General features: G+C 42.5%; 1 pseudogene; it reads left to right on the top strand.

Annotated features, from left to right (window-relative positions):
- The first annotated feature begins 606 nt into the window (after positions 1-606).
- On the top strand, positions 607-13,641 carry LOC144366153 (MAP/microtubule affinity-regulating kinase 3 pseudogene; annotated as a pseudogene).
- Positions 13,642-14,107: the final 466 nt, after the last annotated feature.

The following is a 14,107-nucleotide window of genomic DNA, read 5'->3' as shown; positions in this document are numbered from 1 at the left end:
TTGCTTTGCCAGCAAAGGGGAAACACAGGGGACTCCTGTGCCAGAAGATTTGATTCTGCCCATCAGGGAAAACAGAGGGTTTTTAAGGAGACTATTCAAAGGCTCCACTCCAGGTGTGCCCTGACCAGGGGTTCCCAGGTGCATCCTGATGGTGTGTTAGGATTAACTAGTTTATCTGGGAGATCATCACTTCCTAGTTCTTCTGGTGACTTCTCCTTCCTGTGGAGAACAGATAACTCAAGGTAATCTTGTTCCCTGCCCCCAGGTTAGGGAGGGAGAAAGGGAGAAGAGGAAAAGAAAAACATTTCCCTTTTAAAATAAGCAGCCAGGGTTATATTCCAAAGGTAAAGTGGACCACTCTTACATCCCTAGTGCTTCCACCAATCAACTTCACCATCCAAATTGAATTGTCAAGTGTGTTTATGTCCAGCTGAATATTTCTGGAAAAAAAATAGTTTTTTTTTCATCAGGCCTTGACCCACAAACTGTCAAGTTCCATAGACAGACTAAGCGCCTGGGTCCTTGGTCCACTTAGGGTGCATATGACCCCTCTTTATGCAGTCAGTACCTTTATGACTGCATTGGTTGCCTAGGAGATAACAGAATGAGAATCCTAGAAATGAGTGGACCTAGAACCACTCCTCATTTGCCTTTTGGCCTTTGGTGTTCCCAGAGCGAGTTTTTGAACTGGGCACGCTATTTGTTGGTAAAAGGCAGTTGTGGCTATTTTTTTTCCCCAACCCATCTCCAACTCTCTCCTTGTTTCCCCCCACCCCCTGTCCTTGCTTAGCCCTCACCTATCCTAAATTTTCCAGTGACACCCAGACCCACCGATCATCAACATGGGTCAAACCATGCAGCCATGGCATGGAGCTAGACGGGCAGAAGACACCTCCCAGACCGGGCACTCTGGAGCACAGCGCCCGAAATCCACAGCTCCCTCTGCAGGCAAAAAGAATCGCATTGGAGATTATAGAGTCGTGAAAACCCTGGGCAAGGGGACCTTCGCCAAAGTCATGCTGGCCCGTCACGTCGTCACAGGTAGAGAAGTGGCAATCAAGATCATCGATAAGAGACATCTGAAGCCACTAGTCCTCCAAAAGATGTACAGAGAGGTGAGAATCCTCAAGATGTTAGACCACCCACACATCGTGAAGCTCTATGAAGCTCTGGACTGCGAAAAAGCACTCTGTTTGGTCCTGGAGTACGCCAGTGGAGGGGGACTTTTGGAATATCTGGCCAAGAAAAAAAGACTGCAGGAAGAGGAGGCAAGATCTATATTCCGGCAGATCGTGTCTGCAGTGCAATATTGTCACCAAATGCAGGTCGCCCACCGAGACCTGAAGGCGGACAATCTGTTATTAGACGCCCACATGAACATCAAGCTAGCCGATTTTGGACTCAGCAACGAGTTTACACTTGGGCGTAAACTCGACACGTTTTGCGGCAGTCCGTCCTATGCAGCTCCAGAGCTCTTCCAGCAAATAGAGTACGATGGCCCCAAAATCGATGTGTGGAGTCTTGGCGTGGTTCTCTACACCCTAGTCACCGGGTCGCATCCTTTTGTTGGGCGCAATGTGAGACAACTTAGAGACAGAGTGCTACAGGGTAGATACCGAATCCCTCTGTACATTTCAACAGACTGTGAAAATCTGCTGAAACGCTTGCTGGTGCTCAATCCAACTAAGCGAAGCACCCTAGCCGAAATTATGGGAGACAGGTGGATCAACAGAGGCCTTGATGTCCTCCAACCCTTTGTTGGTCCAGAGGTGGCCGTCTCCCACAGAAACATCTCTTTGGCTAAGGTGCAGCCAAGCAGGGTCCTGAGAAAGAGCACCAGCTGGCCTCCTCAACGCAAAGTGCAGCGAAGCGTTTCCACTCGCAAGCAGACACAGTCCCTGGACCATGCTGGAACTGGGCCATATCCGACCAGCACTGCCCACAGTCACCTCAGAGAACATCCAATGGCCTCCCAGAAATCCGGCGGCAGTGCTGTGGGAGGAAAGGGAATTTCTCCAGCCAGGCCCGTACCTGGGATCACCACCAGTCCCAAGGAGCTGGAGACTCCCGAATTCAAGAAAATGCCTGCTGCCTACCAGAGCAGCACACCATCTGGAGGGAGGACACTGTGGAGTAAGTACATTTGCCGCAAAACAAGCAAAGCAGACACACGTTCAGTGAGCCGGAATGGTCAGAACAACAGCACCTCCCCTCCTCAGAGCCCTCCAGCGACCTCAACCCACAGTGTCCCAAGTACCTCCACCCGGGGCTGCCTCTGCTTCCCCAGAGCCAGTGCCCTTCGTCGAATGTTCCACCGCTAGCCCCGGGAATGCCAAACTGCAACACACGAAGGTCCTCTTGCCTCACCCAGCTGCTTCCATCCAGCTGAAGAATTGCCCCAGACTCAAAGAGGCACCACTGGAGCTTTCACTGAGTTAACATCAAAACTCACAAGAAGGCCTCCAGCTGAGTCTGAGAAGACCCTGAGATATAAGGGCTCAAGTCATCATGTCTCTGCTGAGCAGAGAAAGGAGAACCAACAAGCAAAACCTCGCTCCCTGCACTTCACCTGGAGAATGAACATCACTAGTGCCATGGATCCCAGTGACATCATGAGGGAAATCCGCAAGGTGCTGGATGCCAACAACTGCCACTACATGCACAAGACGCCCTTTCTGCTCTTCTGCATGCATGGAGATGGGTACACCGAGAAAGTGGTGCAGTGGGAGATGGAGGTATGTAAACTTCCCAGACTATCTCTCAATAGGGTCCACTTCAAGCCAATTTCAGGGAAATCAAAGGCATACAAAAACATGGCTTCCAAAATTGCCAGTGAGCTCCAACTGGAACCCAGTCATTAGAGCCAAAATGAAGCAGCAACTTGAAGTCTTTTCCTCAACACTGATGGACATATAGAACAACATTTTGGCAATTTTGGGGAGCAGTGACTAAATTAGGGTTTTCTTTCATTGTCCCAGGAGGTGATGCCCCTCCTGGGAATTCTTGATGCAAGGCGCTGGTCAAGACTGCCCAGTTACTTGGGTTAAGACCTGTTCCACATAGGGAGGTATTCAGTTCTTGAACTTGTGGTTCAGGTGGCAGGGCTCAGCGGTGGAACGTTATGGGCACAAGCTGCTACTCATAATTGGACTGGTCATACATATGACCTTGGTTTTGATGGCTTTGCCCAAATTTTCTCACAAAAAAATCGTTTAAGTATGAAACTTATATAACAAACGTGTTGAGCTGGCTCGTAGTCATTGCACTCTACTGGAGTGCAATATACACCCAGTTCCAGCTTTTTCTCCCCTTGGATTTCTGTCCTTTCTCATCCCCCATGGCCCCTCATCTGGTTTCCTCAATCAACCACCCTGCAGGTGGCAGCAGATGGGACCCAAACAGGCTATTACCCTGTGGAGTGCAAAAATGATCACAAGCCTTCTCAGTGTGATCAATGAAAGGGGTCTTGGGAGAAAGTCTGTGCAAAGCAAGCCAAACAGGGTCATAAATAGGGGCAACCTGATTATGATGACCAGCTTGCTTTGATAAACTTCTAACTCCCACACCTGGCATCCAAACCTCATGGTCAAGAAGTGAAGAACTCCATGAGTGTCACAGAACCTCTGTTTGAACAGATGGTTCCCATAGCAACTGGGACGTCTCAAGGGGCGCTTTCCCACTGAGAGTTCCCAAGACAGCCTTTGGCTTTGTCACAGAACATTTCAAAAACACTAATCTGCTGCTTCCGACAGGCATTGTCATTTCCATCTTCCATCTTCCACATTATGACCTGAAAATCTGAGGTGACGAACGCCACACCTGGGAGTGGAAGCGGGTCTTTACTATGAATGCCCTAAAGTCATGAGACACTGAAAAAGAAAAAAAAGAGAGAAAGTCGCATTTGAGACATGCCAATTCCTAACAGTACAGTGCTCCATCAATGGCTTTCATTTCAGAGGTACTCCATCTCTCCTTACATGCTCTCCATTGAATGTTCTCAAGACAGCCATTGCCTCTGTCACAGAACCTGTCAAGAACCCTAATGCAGTTGCTGCTTCAGACAGTCATTGTCATTTCCATCTTCCATCTTGTACATCATGACAGTGAAATCTGAGGGAAAGAACACCACGACTGGGAGGGGAAGCTGCACTTTACTATGAATGCCCTAAAATCATGGGACACCAGAAAAGTAAGAAATAAAGAGCCATTTAAGACCTGCAAATTCCTAACGCTACAGTGATGCACTAAAGGCTTTCATTTCAGAGGTAATTCATCTCTCCTAACAGATTTTCCATCGAATATTTCCAAGACAACCATCGCCTCTGTCAGATCATTCAAGAACCCTAATCCATTGCTGCTTCCTACTAGCATGGTTGTTTCCATCTTCCATCTTCTACATCCTGATAGTGAAATCTGAAAAAAAAGAATACCATGACTGGGAGTGGAAACTGCCTCTACTATGAAAGACCTAAATTCATGGAACCCCGAAATAGAAAGAAAGATGCACTTGAGACCTGCAAATACTTAACAGCTCAGTGCTCCATCAATGGGTTTCAGTTCAGAGGTAATCCCTCTCTCTTCACATGCTCTCCATGGGATGTGCCCAAGACAGCCATTGCTTCTGTCACAGAACATTTCAAGAACCCTAATCCATTACTGCTTCAGACAGGCATTTATTTTCATTTCCGTCTTCCAACTTCTACATTATGAGAGTAAACTCTGAGGAATAGAATACCTCCACTGGAAGTAGAAGCTTCCCATACTATGAATGCCCTAAAGTCATGGAAAACTGAAAAAGATAGAAACACCCTCTTGAGACATGCAAATTCCTAACAGATCAGTGCTCCATAAGTGGCTTTCAGTTCAGAGGTAATCCATCTCTCTTGAAACACTCTCCAGTTAATGTGCTCAAAAGAGCCATTGCCTCTGTCAGAGAACATTTCAAGAACCCTAATCCAGTTGCTGCTTCAGAAGTCATTGTCGATCCCGCCTTCCATCTTCTACTTCATCACTGTAAAATCTGAGGAATAGAACACCACGCCTGGAAGTGGGAACTGCCTCTACTATGAAAGACCTAAATTCATGGAACCCCGAAATAGAAAGAAAGATGCACTTGAGACCTGCAAATACTTAACAGTTCAGTGCTCCATTACTGTATTTCTGTTCAGAGGTAATCCATCTCTCTTCACATGCTCTCCATGGGATGTGCCCAAGACAGCCATTGTCTCTCTCACAACATTTCAAGAACCCTAATCCAGTTGCTGCTTCACACAGTCATTGTCATTTCCATCTTCCATCTTCTACATCATGACCTGAAAATCTGAGAACACCACAACACCTGGGAGAGGAAGCTGGCGTTTACTATGAATGCCCTAAAGTCATGGGACACCAAAAAAGAAAGACCCATTTGAGACCTGCAAATTCCTAACACTACAGTGCTCCATCAATGGCTTGCAGTTCAGAGGTAATCCATCTCTCTTCACATGCTCTCCATGGGATGTGCCCAGGACAGCCATTGCCTCTGTCACAGAACATTTCTAGAACTCTAATGCCATTGCTGCTTCAGACAGGCATTGTTGTTTCCATCTTCCATCTTCCACATCATGACAATAATATCTGAGGAAAAGAACACCACGACTGGGAGTGGAAGCTGCACTTTATTATGAAAGCCCTAAAATCATGGGACACCAGAAAAGTAAGAAATAAAGAGCCATTTAAGACCTGCAAATTCCTAACACTACATTGCTGCATTAAACGCTTTCATTTCAGAGGTAATCCATCTCTCCTAACATGCTCTCCATTGAATGTGCCCAAGACAGCCATTGCCTCTGTCACAGAACATTTCTAGAACTCTAATGCAATCGCTGCTTCAGACAGGCATTGTCGTTTCCATCTTCCATCTTCTACATTATGACAGTGAAATCTGAGGAAAAGAACACCAAGACTGGGAGTGGAAGCTGGCCTGTACTGTGAATGCCCTAAAGAATGGGATACCGAAAAAGAAAGACCCATTTGAGACCTGCAAATTCCTAACACTACAGTGCTCCATCAATGGCTTACAGTTCAGAGGTAATCCATCTCTCCTAACATGCTCTCCATGGGATGTGCCCAGGACAGCCATTGCCTCTGTCACTGAACATTTCAAGAACCCTAATCCATTACTGCTTCAGACAGGCATTGTCACTTCCATCTTCCAACTTCTACATTATGACAGTAAAATCTGAGGAATAGAATAACTCCACTGGAAGTGGAAGCTTCCCAAACTATGAATGCCCTAAAATCATGGAACACTGAAAAAGAAAGAAAGACCCACTTGAGACATGCAAATTCTTAACAGGTCAGTGCTCCATAAGTGGCTTTCAGTTCAGAGGTAATCCATCTCTCCGGATACACTCTCCATTTAATGTGCTCAAGAGAGCCATTGCCTCTGTCACAGAACTTTTCAAGAACCCCAATCCAGTTGCTGCTTCAGAAGTCATTGCCGATTCCGCCTTCCATCTTCTACTTCATCACTGTAAAATCTGAGGAATAGAACACCACACCTTGGAGTGAAGCTGGACTCTCCTATGAATGCCCTAAAGTTATGCGACCCGGAAAACAAAAGAAAGAAAGACCTGCTTGAGACATGTAATTTTCTACAGTTCAACGCTCCATCAATGGCTTTCACATCAGAGGTAATCCGTCTCTCCTAACTTGCTCTCCCTTTAATGTGCCCCAGACAGCCATTGCCTCTGTCACAGAACATTTCTAGAACTCTAATGCAATTGCTGCTTCAGACAGGCATTGTTGTTTCCATCTTCCATCTTCTACATCATGACAGTAACATCTGGGAAAAAGAACACCACACCTGGGAGTGGAAGCTGGCCTCTACTCTGAATGCCCTAAAGTCATGGGACACCGAAAAAGAAAGAAAGATAGACCCATTTGAGACCTGCAAATTCCTAACACTACAGTCTTCCATCAATGGCTTTCAGTTCAGGGGTAATCCATCTCTATTCACATGCTCTCCGTGGGATGTGCTCAAGACAGCCATTGCCTCTGTCACAGAACATTTCAAGAACCCTAATCCAGTTGCTGTTTCAGAAGTCATTGTCGTTTCCATCTTGTATCTTCTACATTATGACCTGAAAATCTGAGGAAAAGAACACCACACCTGGGAGTGGAAGCTGGCCTTTACCTAAAAGTCATGGGATCCTGAAAAAGAAAGTAGGACCCATTTGAGACCTGAAAATACCTAACAGTTCAGTGCTCCATCAGTGGCTTTCAGTTTAGAGGTAATATGTCTCTTCTAACATTCCCTCCATTTCATGTTCCCAAGATAGCCATTGCCTCTGTCACAGAAGATTTCAAGAACACTAACCCAGCTGCTGCTTCAAACAGTCATTGTCATTTCCATCTTGCATCTTCTAGAGCATGACAGTGAAATTTGGGGGAAAATACTCCCAACCTGGGAGTGCATGCTGGCCTGTACTCTGAATGCCCTGAAGTCATGGAACCCCTAGAAGAAAGAAAGACCCATTGGAGACCTGCCAATTCCTAACAGTTCAGTGCACCTTCATTGGCTGTCACTTCTGAGGTCATACATCTCTACAAACATGCTCTTCATTTAATGTTCCCAAGACAACCATTGACTCTGTCACAGAACTTCTCAGAACGCTAATCCAGTTGCTGCTCCACACAGGCATTGTCCTTTCCTTCTTCCCCTTCTACATCATGACGCTGAAATCTGAGGAAAAGAACACCATGCCTGGGAGTGGATGCTGGCCTTTACTATGAAAGACCTAAGTCAGAGAAGAAAAAAAAAGACCTACTTGAGACTTGCCAATTCCTAACTCTCAGTGCTCTGTAATTGGCTATCACTTCTAAGGTAATCTGTCTCTCTTAACATGCTCTCCATTTCCTGTTCCCAAGATAGCATTGCCTCTGTCACCGAACATTTCAAGAACCCTAATCCACTTGCTCCTTCAGACAGGCATTGTTGTTTCCATCTTGCATCTCCTACATCATGACAGTGAAATCTGAGGAAAAGAACACCAAGCCTGGGAGTGGAAGCTGGCCTGTACTGTGAATGCCCTAAACTCATGAGACCCTGAAAAAGAGTGAAGGACCCCTGTGAGACATACAATTCCCAACCGTTCATTGCTGCAAAAATGGCTTTCAGTTCAGAGGTAATCCTTCTCTCTTAATATGCTCTCATTTACTATTCCCAAGACAGCCATTGCCTCTGTAAGAGAACATTTCAAGGACACTAATCTGGTTTCTATTTCAGACTGGCATTGTCTTTTCCTTCTTCCCCATCTTTTACAACATGACAGTGAAATCTGAGGTAAATAACTCCACACCTGGGAGTGGAAGCTGGCCTGTACTATAAATGCCCTAAAGTCATGGGACTGGAAAAAGAAAGAAAGTCCTACTTGAGCCATGCAAATTCCTAACAGTTCCGTGCTCCATCAATGGTTTTCAGTTCAGAGGTAATCCATCTCTCCTAACATGTTCTCCATTTAATGTTTCCAAGACAGCCATTGCCTCTGTAACAGAACATATCAAGAACCCCAATCCACAACACATGGAGTGCATGTGACCTTCAGCGATGTTTCTCACTCAATGTATTTTGAGTGATCCTTTCACAAGTGTACCGGTCTCCCTTGATTTCGTTAGGAACACAATAGTGCATCTTAAAGGTATGTTCTTTCTGATTGACACAATCTCTGTTCACACACATTCATACCATTGTCATGACTGCAGCCAAGCACTGTGATGATTTGGTAGGTATATTTTAAACTTTAGGTGACATAGCATACAAGATTTGTATCATTTTGTTCCTAAGTTCTTATATTTGAACATTAAATAGTACTCATAATTTTATTTTTTGTTCCAACAATCATAAACACTCATTTTTTAATTCTCTGCTTTATAACATACAGATATTAGCACTTTTGACTCTTCCTCTGAGTTCTTTCAACTTCTGTTATTTGTATTTTATTTTTTACATTGTCAAGATTGGACAATTATCTAGTATATATTACATGGAAAGGGAAATCCATTAAATCTTAAATTAAGAATATTTCCATTCTGTGTATGTCATGATGGTTAAAAAAATAGACCAACAAAGTTTCATGCATAATAACGATAGTCTTTCAGAACCGGAACATTTCGTCACTAAAACTCTCCTGTGAAGAAACCTCAGAATATTCAATATGAGATGTACATATGTCCCTAAGAGATGCACACTGACACTGAGGCCAATCAGGTCAATCAAGTCAAGACAGCCAATCTTATTGGCTACCCATGTCAGGTAGGTGGTCTGACCTTATTTTCTATTAAACTCATGTTTCCACTGACTTCTTCGTGTACACACAGGTGTTCATGCTCTGCCTACGTGAATTTATAGAGCCCACATGCAATTCAGGTGTTGCTTGCTTCTTTAATCTTGTAAATGAGGAAAACTACTCACAATACTTATGATACTCTGATTTTGTAATTCCATTTCACTGAGTAGTGTCTTTTTCCCCTTTCTTTTCTTTCCCTTTTGGTACTGGAGATTGATCCCAGGTGTGATTTACCACAGGACTATTTCCTCAGCCTTTTACTTTTTATTTTTCAGACAGGGTCTCACTAAGTTGTGAAGGTTAGCTTTGAACTTGTGATCCTTCTGTCTTGGTCTCCCAAGTGGCTGGGATTACAGGTGTGAGCCGCTGTACCTGGCATTTCATTTTATTTCACTGGCTCAGTGGTTTGTTTTACAATTACTCCCCTTTTCCTCATCCATATTTGCCTTCAGTATATAATCTTTCCTTCACTTTGTCCCATTTCATCTAATGCAGTTTCATTGAACAAAGTAGGATCATGATAAGAACAAAAGTTCCAAGAGGTGTGTGGTGCACAACTATCCTAACAGCTACTCAGGAGACTGAAGCAGGAGGATCAGAAGTTGGAGGCCAGCCTCAGCAATTTAAAGAGACCCTGACTCAGAAAATGAAAAAGGTTGGTGATGTAGCTCAGTGGTAGAGTGCTCCTGAGTTTCACCCCTAGAACCTAAAAAGTAAAAAAAATAATAGGGAAAACACAAGAATTTCTCTTGGGAAATCACAGAAACCCTAAGTTCCACATGTTAAAAACTAAATTCATCAAGGAGAATCCAGCCTGTCTTCCCTATTTGAGGACACCCAATGCCAAGACCAAAAACCCAGAAGGCTTCCTACTTCCCTTCTTTTGGTCTCTGTCCTTCCTGCTGCAAAGTCTTATCTGCTGGGCCTCATAAAGACCAGTTGGATTGGGGCAGTTTGGTCTGTCCTCACTTCTGGTACCTCTCTTTGGTCCCAATGAAATTTTGAATTCTCTTACTGAAGAACTGTTTTCTCTTCACTGTTCTCCTTGCATACAGTCTTGCTCACCTTCACACCCTTCTCCACCTGCAGTCAGAACCGTCTGTTTTATATTCAGATCCAGCAAAAATCAGTTTTTTGCTTGAAAGCCTTATTGCCTTCTCATTATGTATGTAGACGATAATGCCTCAAATCCCTGACATGCTTTTTGTGGCCTTTCATTGTCTAGATTCTGTTTATGTCGTCAGCATAGTATCATAACACCCCTTCTCTAACTCTTACTTCAGTCACACTGAATGATTCCTGAGCCTCTAACATGACCTTTGTATTTGGCCCTTAGGTTTTTGCGTAATGCGTCCCCCTTTCTGGAACATCTTTTCATCACTCTCCTCTCCTGGCCAACTTGTATATCTAGGTTCCCTACAGATGACAAACCCTTCCTGAACATCCTCTTAATTATCTTTCCAAAGATAATGTTGTAGTTACTCTCAGAACACCTATATCATGCTGACATGATCTCTATATCTATTTTACCTTGAACTGTGCATTTCTCACAGAGATTATATCTTATTTGCTGCTTATCCTCAACACCTGTTACAGATAGGGACATTGCCTTGTATCTGTTTGCTAAGTGGATGAAGGACAAGTCCTTTGTCATAGATTCCTTGATTCTCAGAATAATTGCAGTAGAGCAGATGACTATCTCATAGGATGATATAAGTATCATTTTTTTAAAAAGGAATGATAAAATACATAACATCTTTGAGCTGCTCTTAGGGTTTGGAGAGAAGTACATTCACTGCCATTGAGCCTTTGGAAGTAGACATTATGACATCAGCTTGGTCTAACCCTTTTCAAGCTACCAGTCTTCATCTATCACTTTCAAGAATTTCCACATGACTAAAAAAAAAAACTCTTTTCTATATGCTTTAATTCTCCAGTTGCCTCAATTGGAGAAAAAAATATTGTTTCTTGTATTTTGGGCAGTATATATGATGATCTTCATAGTTATTCTAAGGCATGTTACATTAGGATAAACTTGTTTCAACTAAATTTAAATCCAAAAACTCACTTCTTTTCTCTCAGAAATCTATTTGAAATGTTTCTGCTATCCAGTTATTAAAAAAAATCTTTCCAAATGGGAATATTGTCCTCTAATGCCCTAATTAACCTCTACAAACTGTATTTGTATTCCTTCTGCAGTGATTTCAAAATCTCCATGGTTTCTGGAATGTTTATATATCACTGGGAGAGCTGGGTTCTACTGAAAGGTTTGGATTTATTGTCTAAGTTTTGCTTATCCAATTCTTCCATGGTACTATATCCATTGTTAAAAGCAAATATTTTCTTTTCTGTACTTTATTCTTTGTTCTTTAAGATTTGTTCTACTTGTTTTCTAATAGCAAATCATTACTGTTTGAGGGAATTTTGGTTGAATTTCCCACATTCAAAAATTACTCTGAAAATCATATTGTCAGAGTAAAATTTGGCATAGAAATCAGCACAATAAGACTTTTAACATCTATAAGTCCTGCTCCTTCATTGGTTACATCAACTCTGACTGACCACAAGAATAATGGATGTCCAATTGCTTTCTCTTGAAACCCCAGCTACACACACCAGCCTCAGGTCTAGTGGCAGGAAGAAGCTGGGCCTGGGCAAACTCCCTTCCCAAACCCACACTCAACCTAAATCGTTTTACTTTTATTTGCTGTATATGTTGAACAGCTGAGTAAAGACTTCATTTGGGAAAAAAACTTAATGGAAAACTTTGCTATGAAGTATTTTAAGATCTTCTACCTTAGAGCCTGGGTAAGTCTTAGAGAAGATAGATAGAATATAAAGCTCCCTAAGGGCACCAATCCTTTTGGTTTTATCTCCAATAGGGCCTATTGGATGTATACTTGGCTAGCTTATCAACATTGTGCATCATACTCAGAATCTCTAGGACAATTCCCATATATTATAAATGGACCCAAGGCTCATGCATTGCAGTAATTGTCCAGTGTGTGCCTTTGAAACCTCTGTCAAACCTAAGGCTGAGGAAGGCTGGTTTTCTTCATTGAGCATTCTGAATGATTGTGTGTGTGTGTGTGTGTGTGTGTGTGTGTGTGTGTGTGTGAGAGAGAGAGAGAGAGAGAGAGAGAGAGAGAGAGAGAGAGAGAGAGAGATAAGCTCAAAGAAGCCTGACTTGGAGATTATTCTGTTTATCTGTACATTTTTAATATCCACTAAAATTTTTAGTTATCTAAAATATGCAAGTACATGGCAGAAGCTAATCAGACCTTTTGTATTTCTGTTTCTTTCCAACAGTGCTCCTGCAGTGTTGTCACTTGAGGAGGACATTGCTTCGATTGCATATGACCATCATCTCTTCTCCAGTCTAGAATTAGTGGTACTATTTCTTTTGGCGAAATGTCCTTGCTGTACTGTATGGATTCTAGGGAAAGGGTATCAATACAGCCCTCTGGAAACTCATGGACACTGAGTCACATGACCCTGTTAGCCAAACAAAACTACTACTATGGGATTTGTACTTCATTTAGAAAGAAATAAGTGCTCTTCTCTTAGACTAGTGAAATGAGGTGAGCCTGAATAATTGCAGACCCTTCTTCGTCACCTGTAGGCTTGCTCAGCTTTCATCTGTGTGATAGAAGGATTGATTTATATATGCTCATGCTAGTATGCTTAGGTGGCAAGGAGTCTATCTCCCTGGCAGGATGCCTGTAGCACGACTCTACCCAGGAAAAAGGCAGTTTCTACAGAGAATTTTATTTTGAGATGTTTTCAGTTTTAGTTTTCACATTTCCAAACACTGTCATCTCTTCTTGCTTAAGGAAAAGTTTGGAAACTAAAAGTAAAGTTTTATGACAGATTGCTCAGCAATCTGTCCTGTGGTTGGGATAAAAACAAACATGTATTTAGTAGTTTTTTTACCTTTTAACACTCTCTTGTTTGCAATATACAAATTATTCCAGTATGCAGTCTGCAAATGTTCACTGTAAAATATATGCTTTTCCTGTAACCTGTTTTCTTGTACTGATGACATGGTCTATCTTATCAGCTTCTGCATTAAAAAGAATTAAACCAATGATCCATTTAAGTCATTATTAATTATGCTACCTCCATATTTCTCCTCCTGTGAAAATATGAGCATGACTATCCTTAAAGTGGAATTCATTTTCTTTTGTAATTCTATAAGTTAGTTTCTATCTTCACAAATAATGTGTACTAGACAGACTCCTTTTCACTCCCTGACAAGTAGAGTGGAAAAGATAAACTGGAATTAAGGATCACAATAAAGTCTCTGCTATCACTTTGGTCCTTATTGCTCAACTGAGTCCTACTCCTCTTAGTACTTAAAAGAGTTCTATGGTTGAAAACAAAGCATCATTTTATCAGAGGACATTTCACTAATAATACAAATGAGCAAAGTTTGAAAATTTCTTTATTCTAATTTATTTTTATTCTTAGTACTTTGAATTGAACACAGAGCCTTTTCCTGGGTAGGCAAGCATTTTACCGGCCAGCTACATACATCCCAAGTCCTGAGAGTTTCTTTATTCTAAAGACACAATGGAAATACATAATTCCAATGTATAACTTCCCTAAATTTTATTTGCTTCTCTGTTGTTACAAGGGTAAACTTTCATAACCACACTACCTGTGGCTACAAAACCTGGATTGCACTTTATTCTGAATTGCTCCACCCCTGCAATAATTGTCTACCTGCCAGCCCAAGGGATACTACTGAAAGCTGGAGCTAAAATGCGTATTTAAGT

The sequence above is a fragment of the Ictidomys tridecemlineatus genome, chromosome 8 (assembly GCF_052094955.1).
Source record: "Ictidomys tridecemlineatus isolate mIctTri1 chromosome 8, mIctTri1.hap1, whole genome shotgun sequence".
Classification (NCBI taxonomy): Eukaryota; Metazoa; Chordata; class Mammalia; order Rodentia; family Sciuridae; genus Ictidomys; species Ictidomys tridecemlineatus.
Note: the sequence above shows the minus strand (reverse complement) of the source record. Positions and strands in the feature narration are given on the sequence as shown.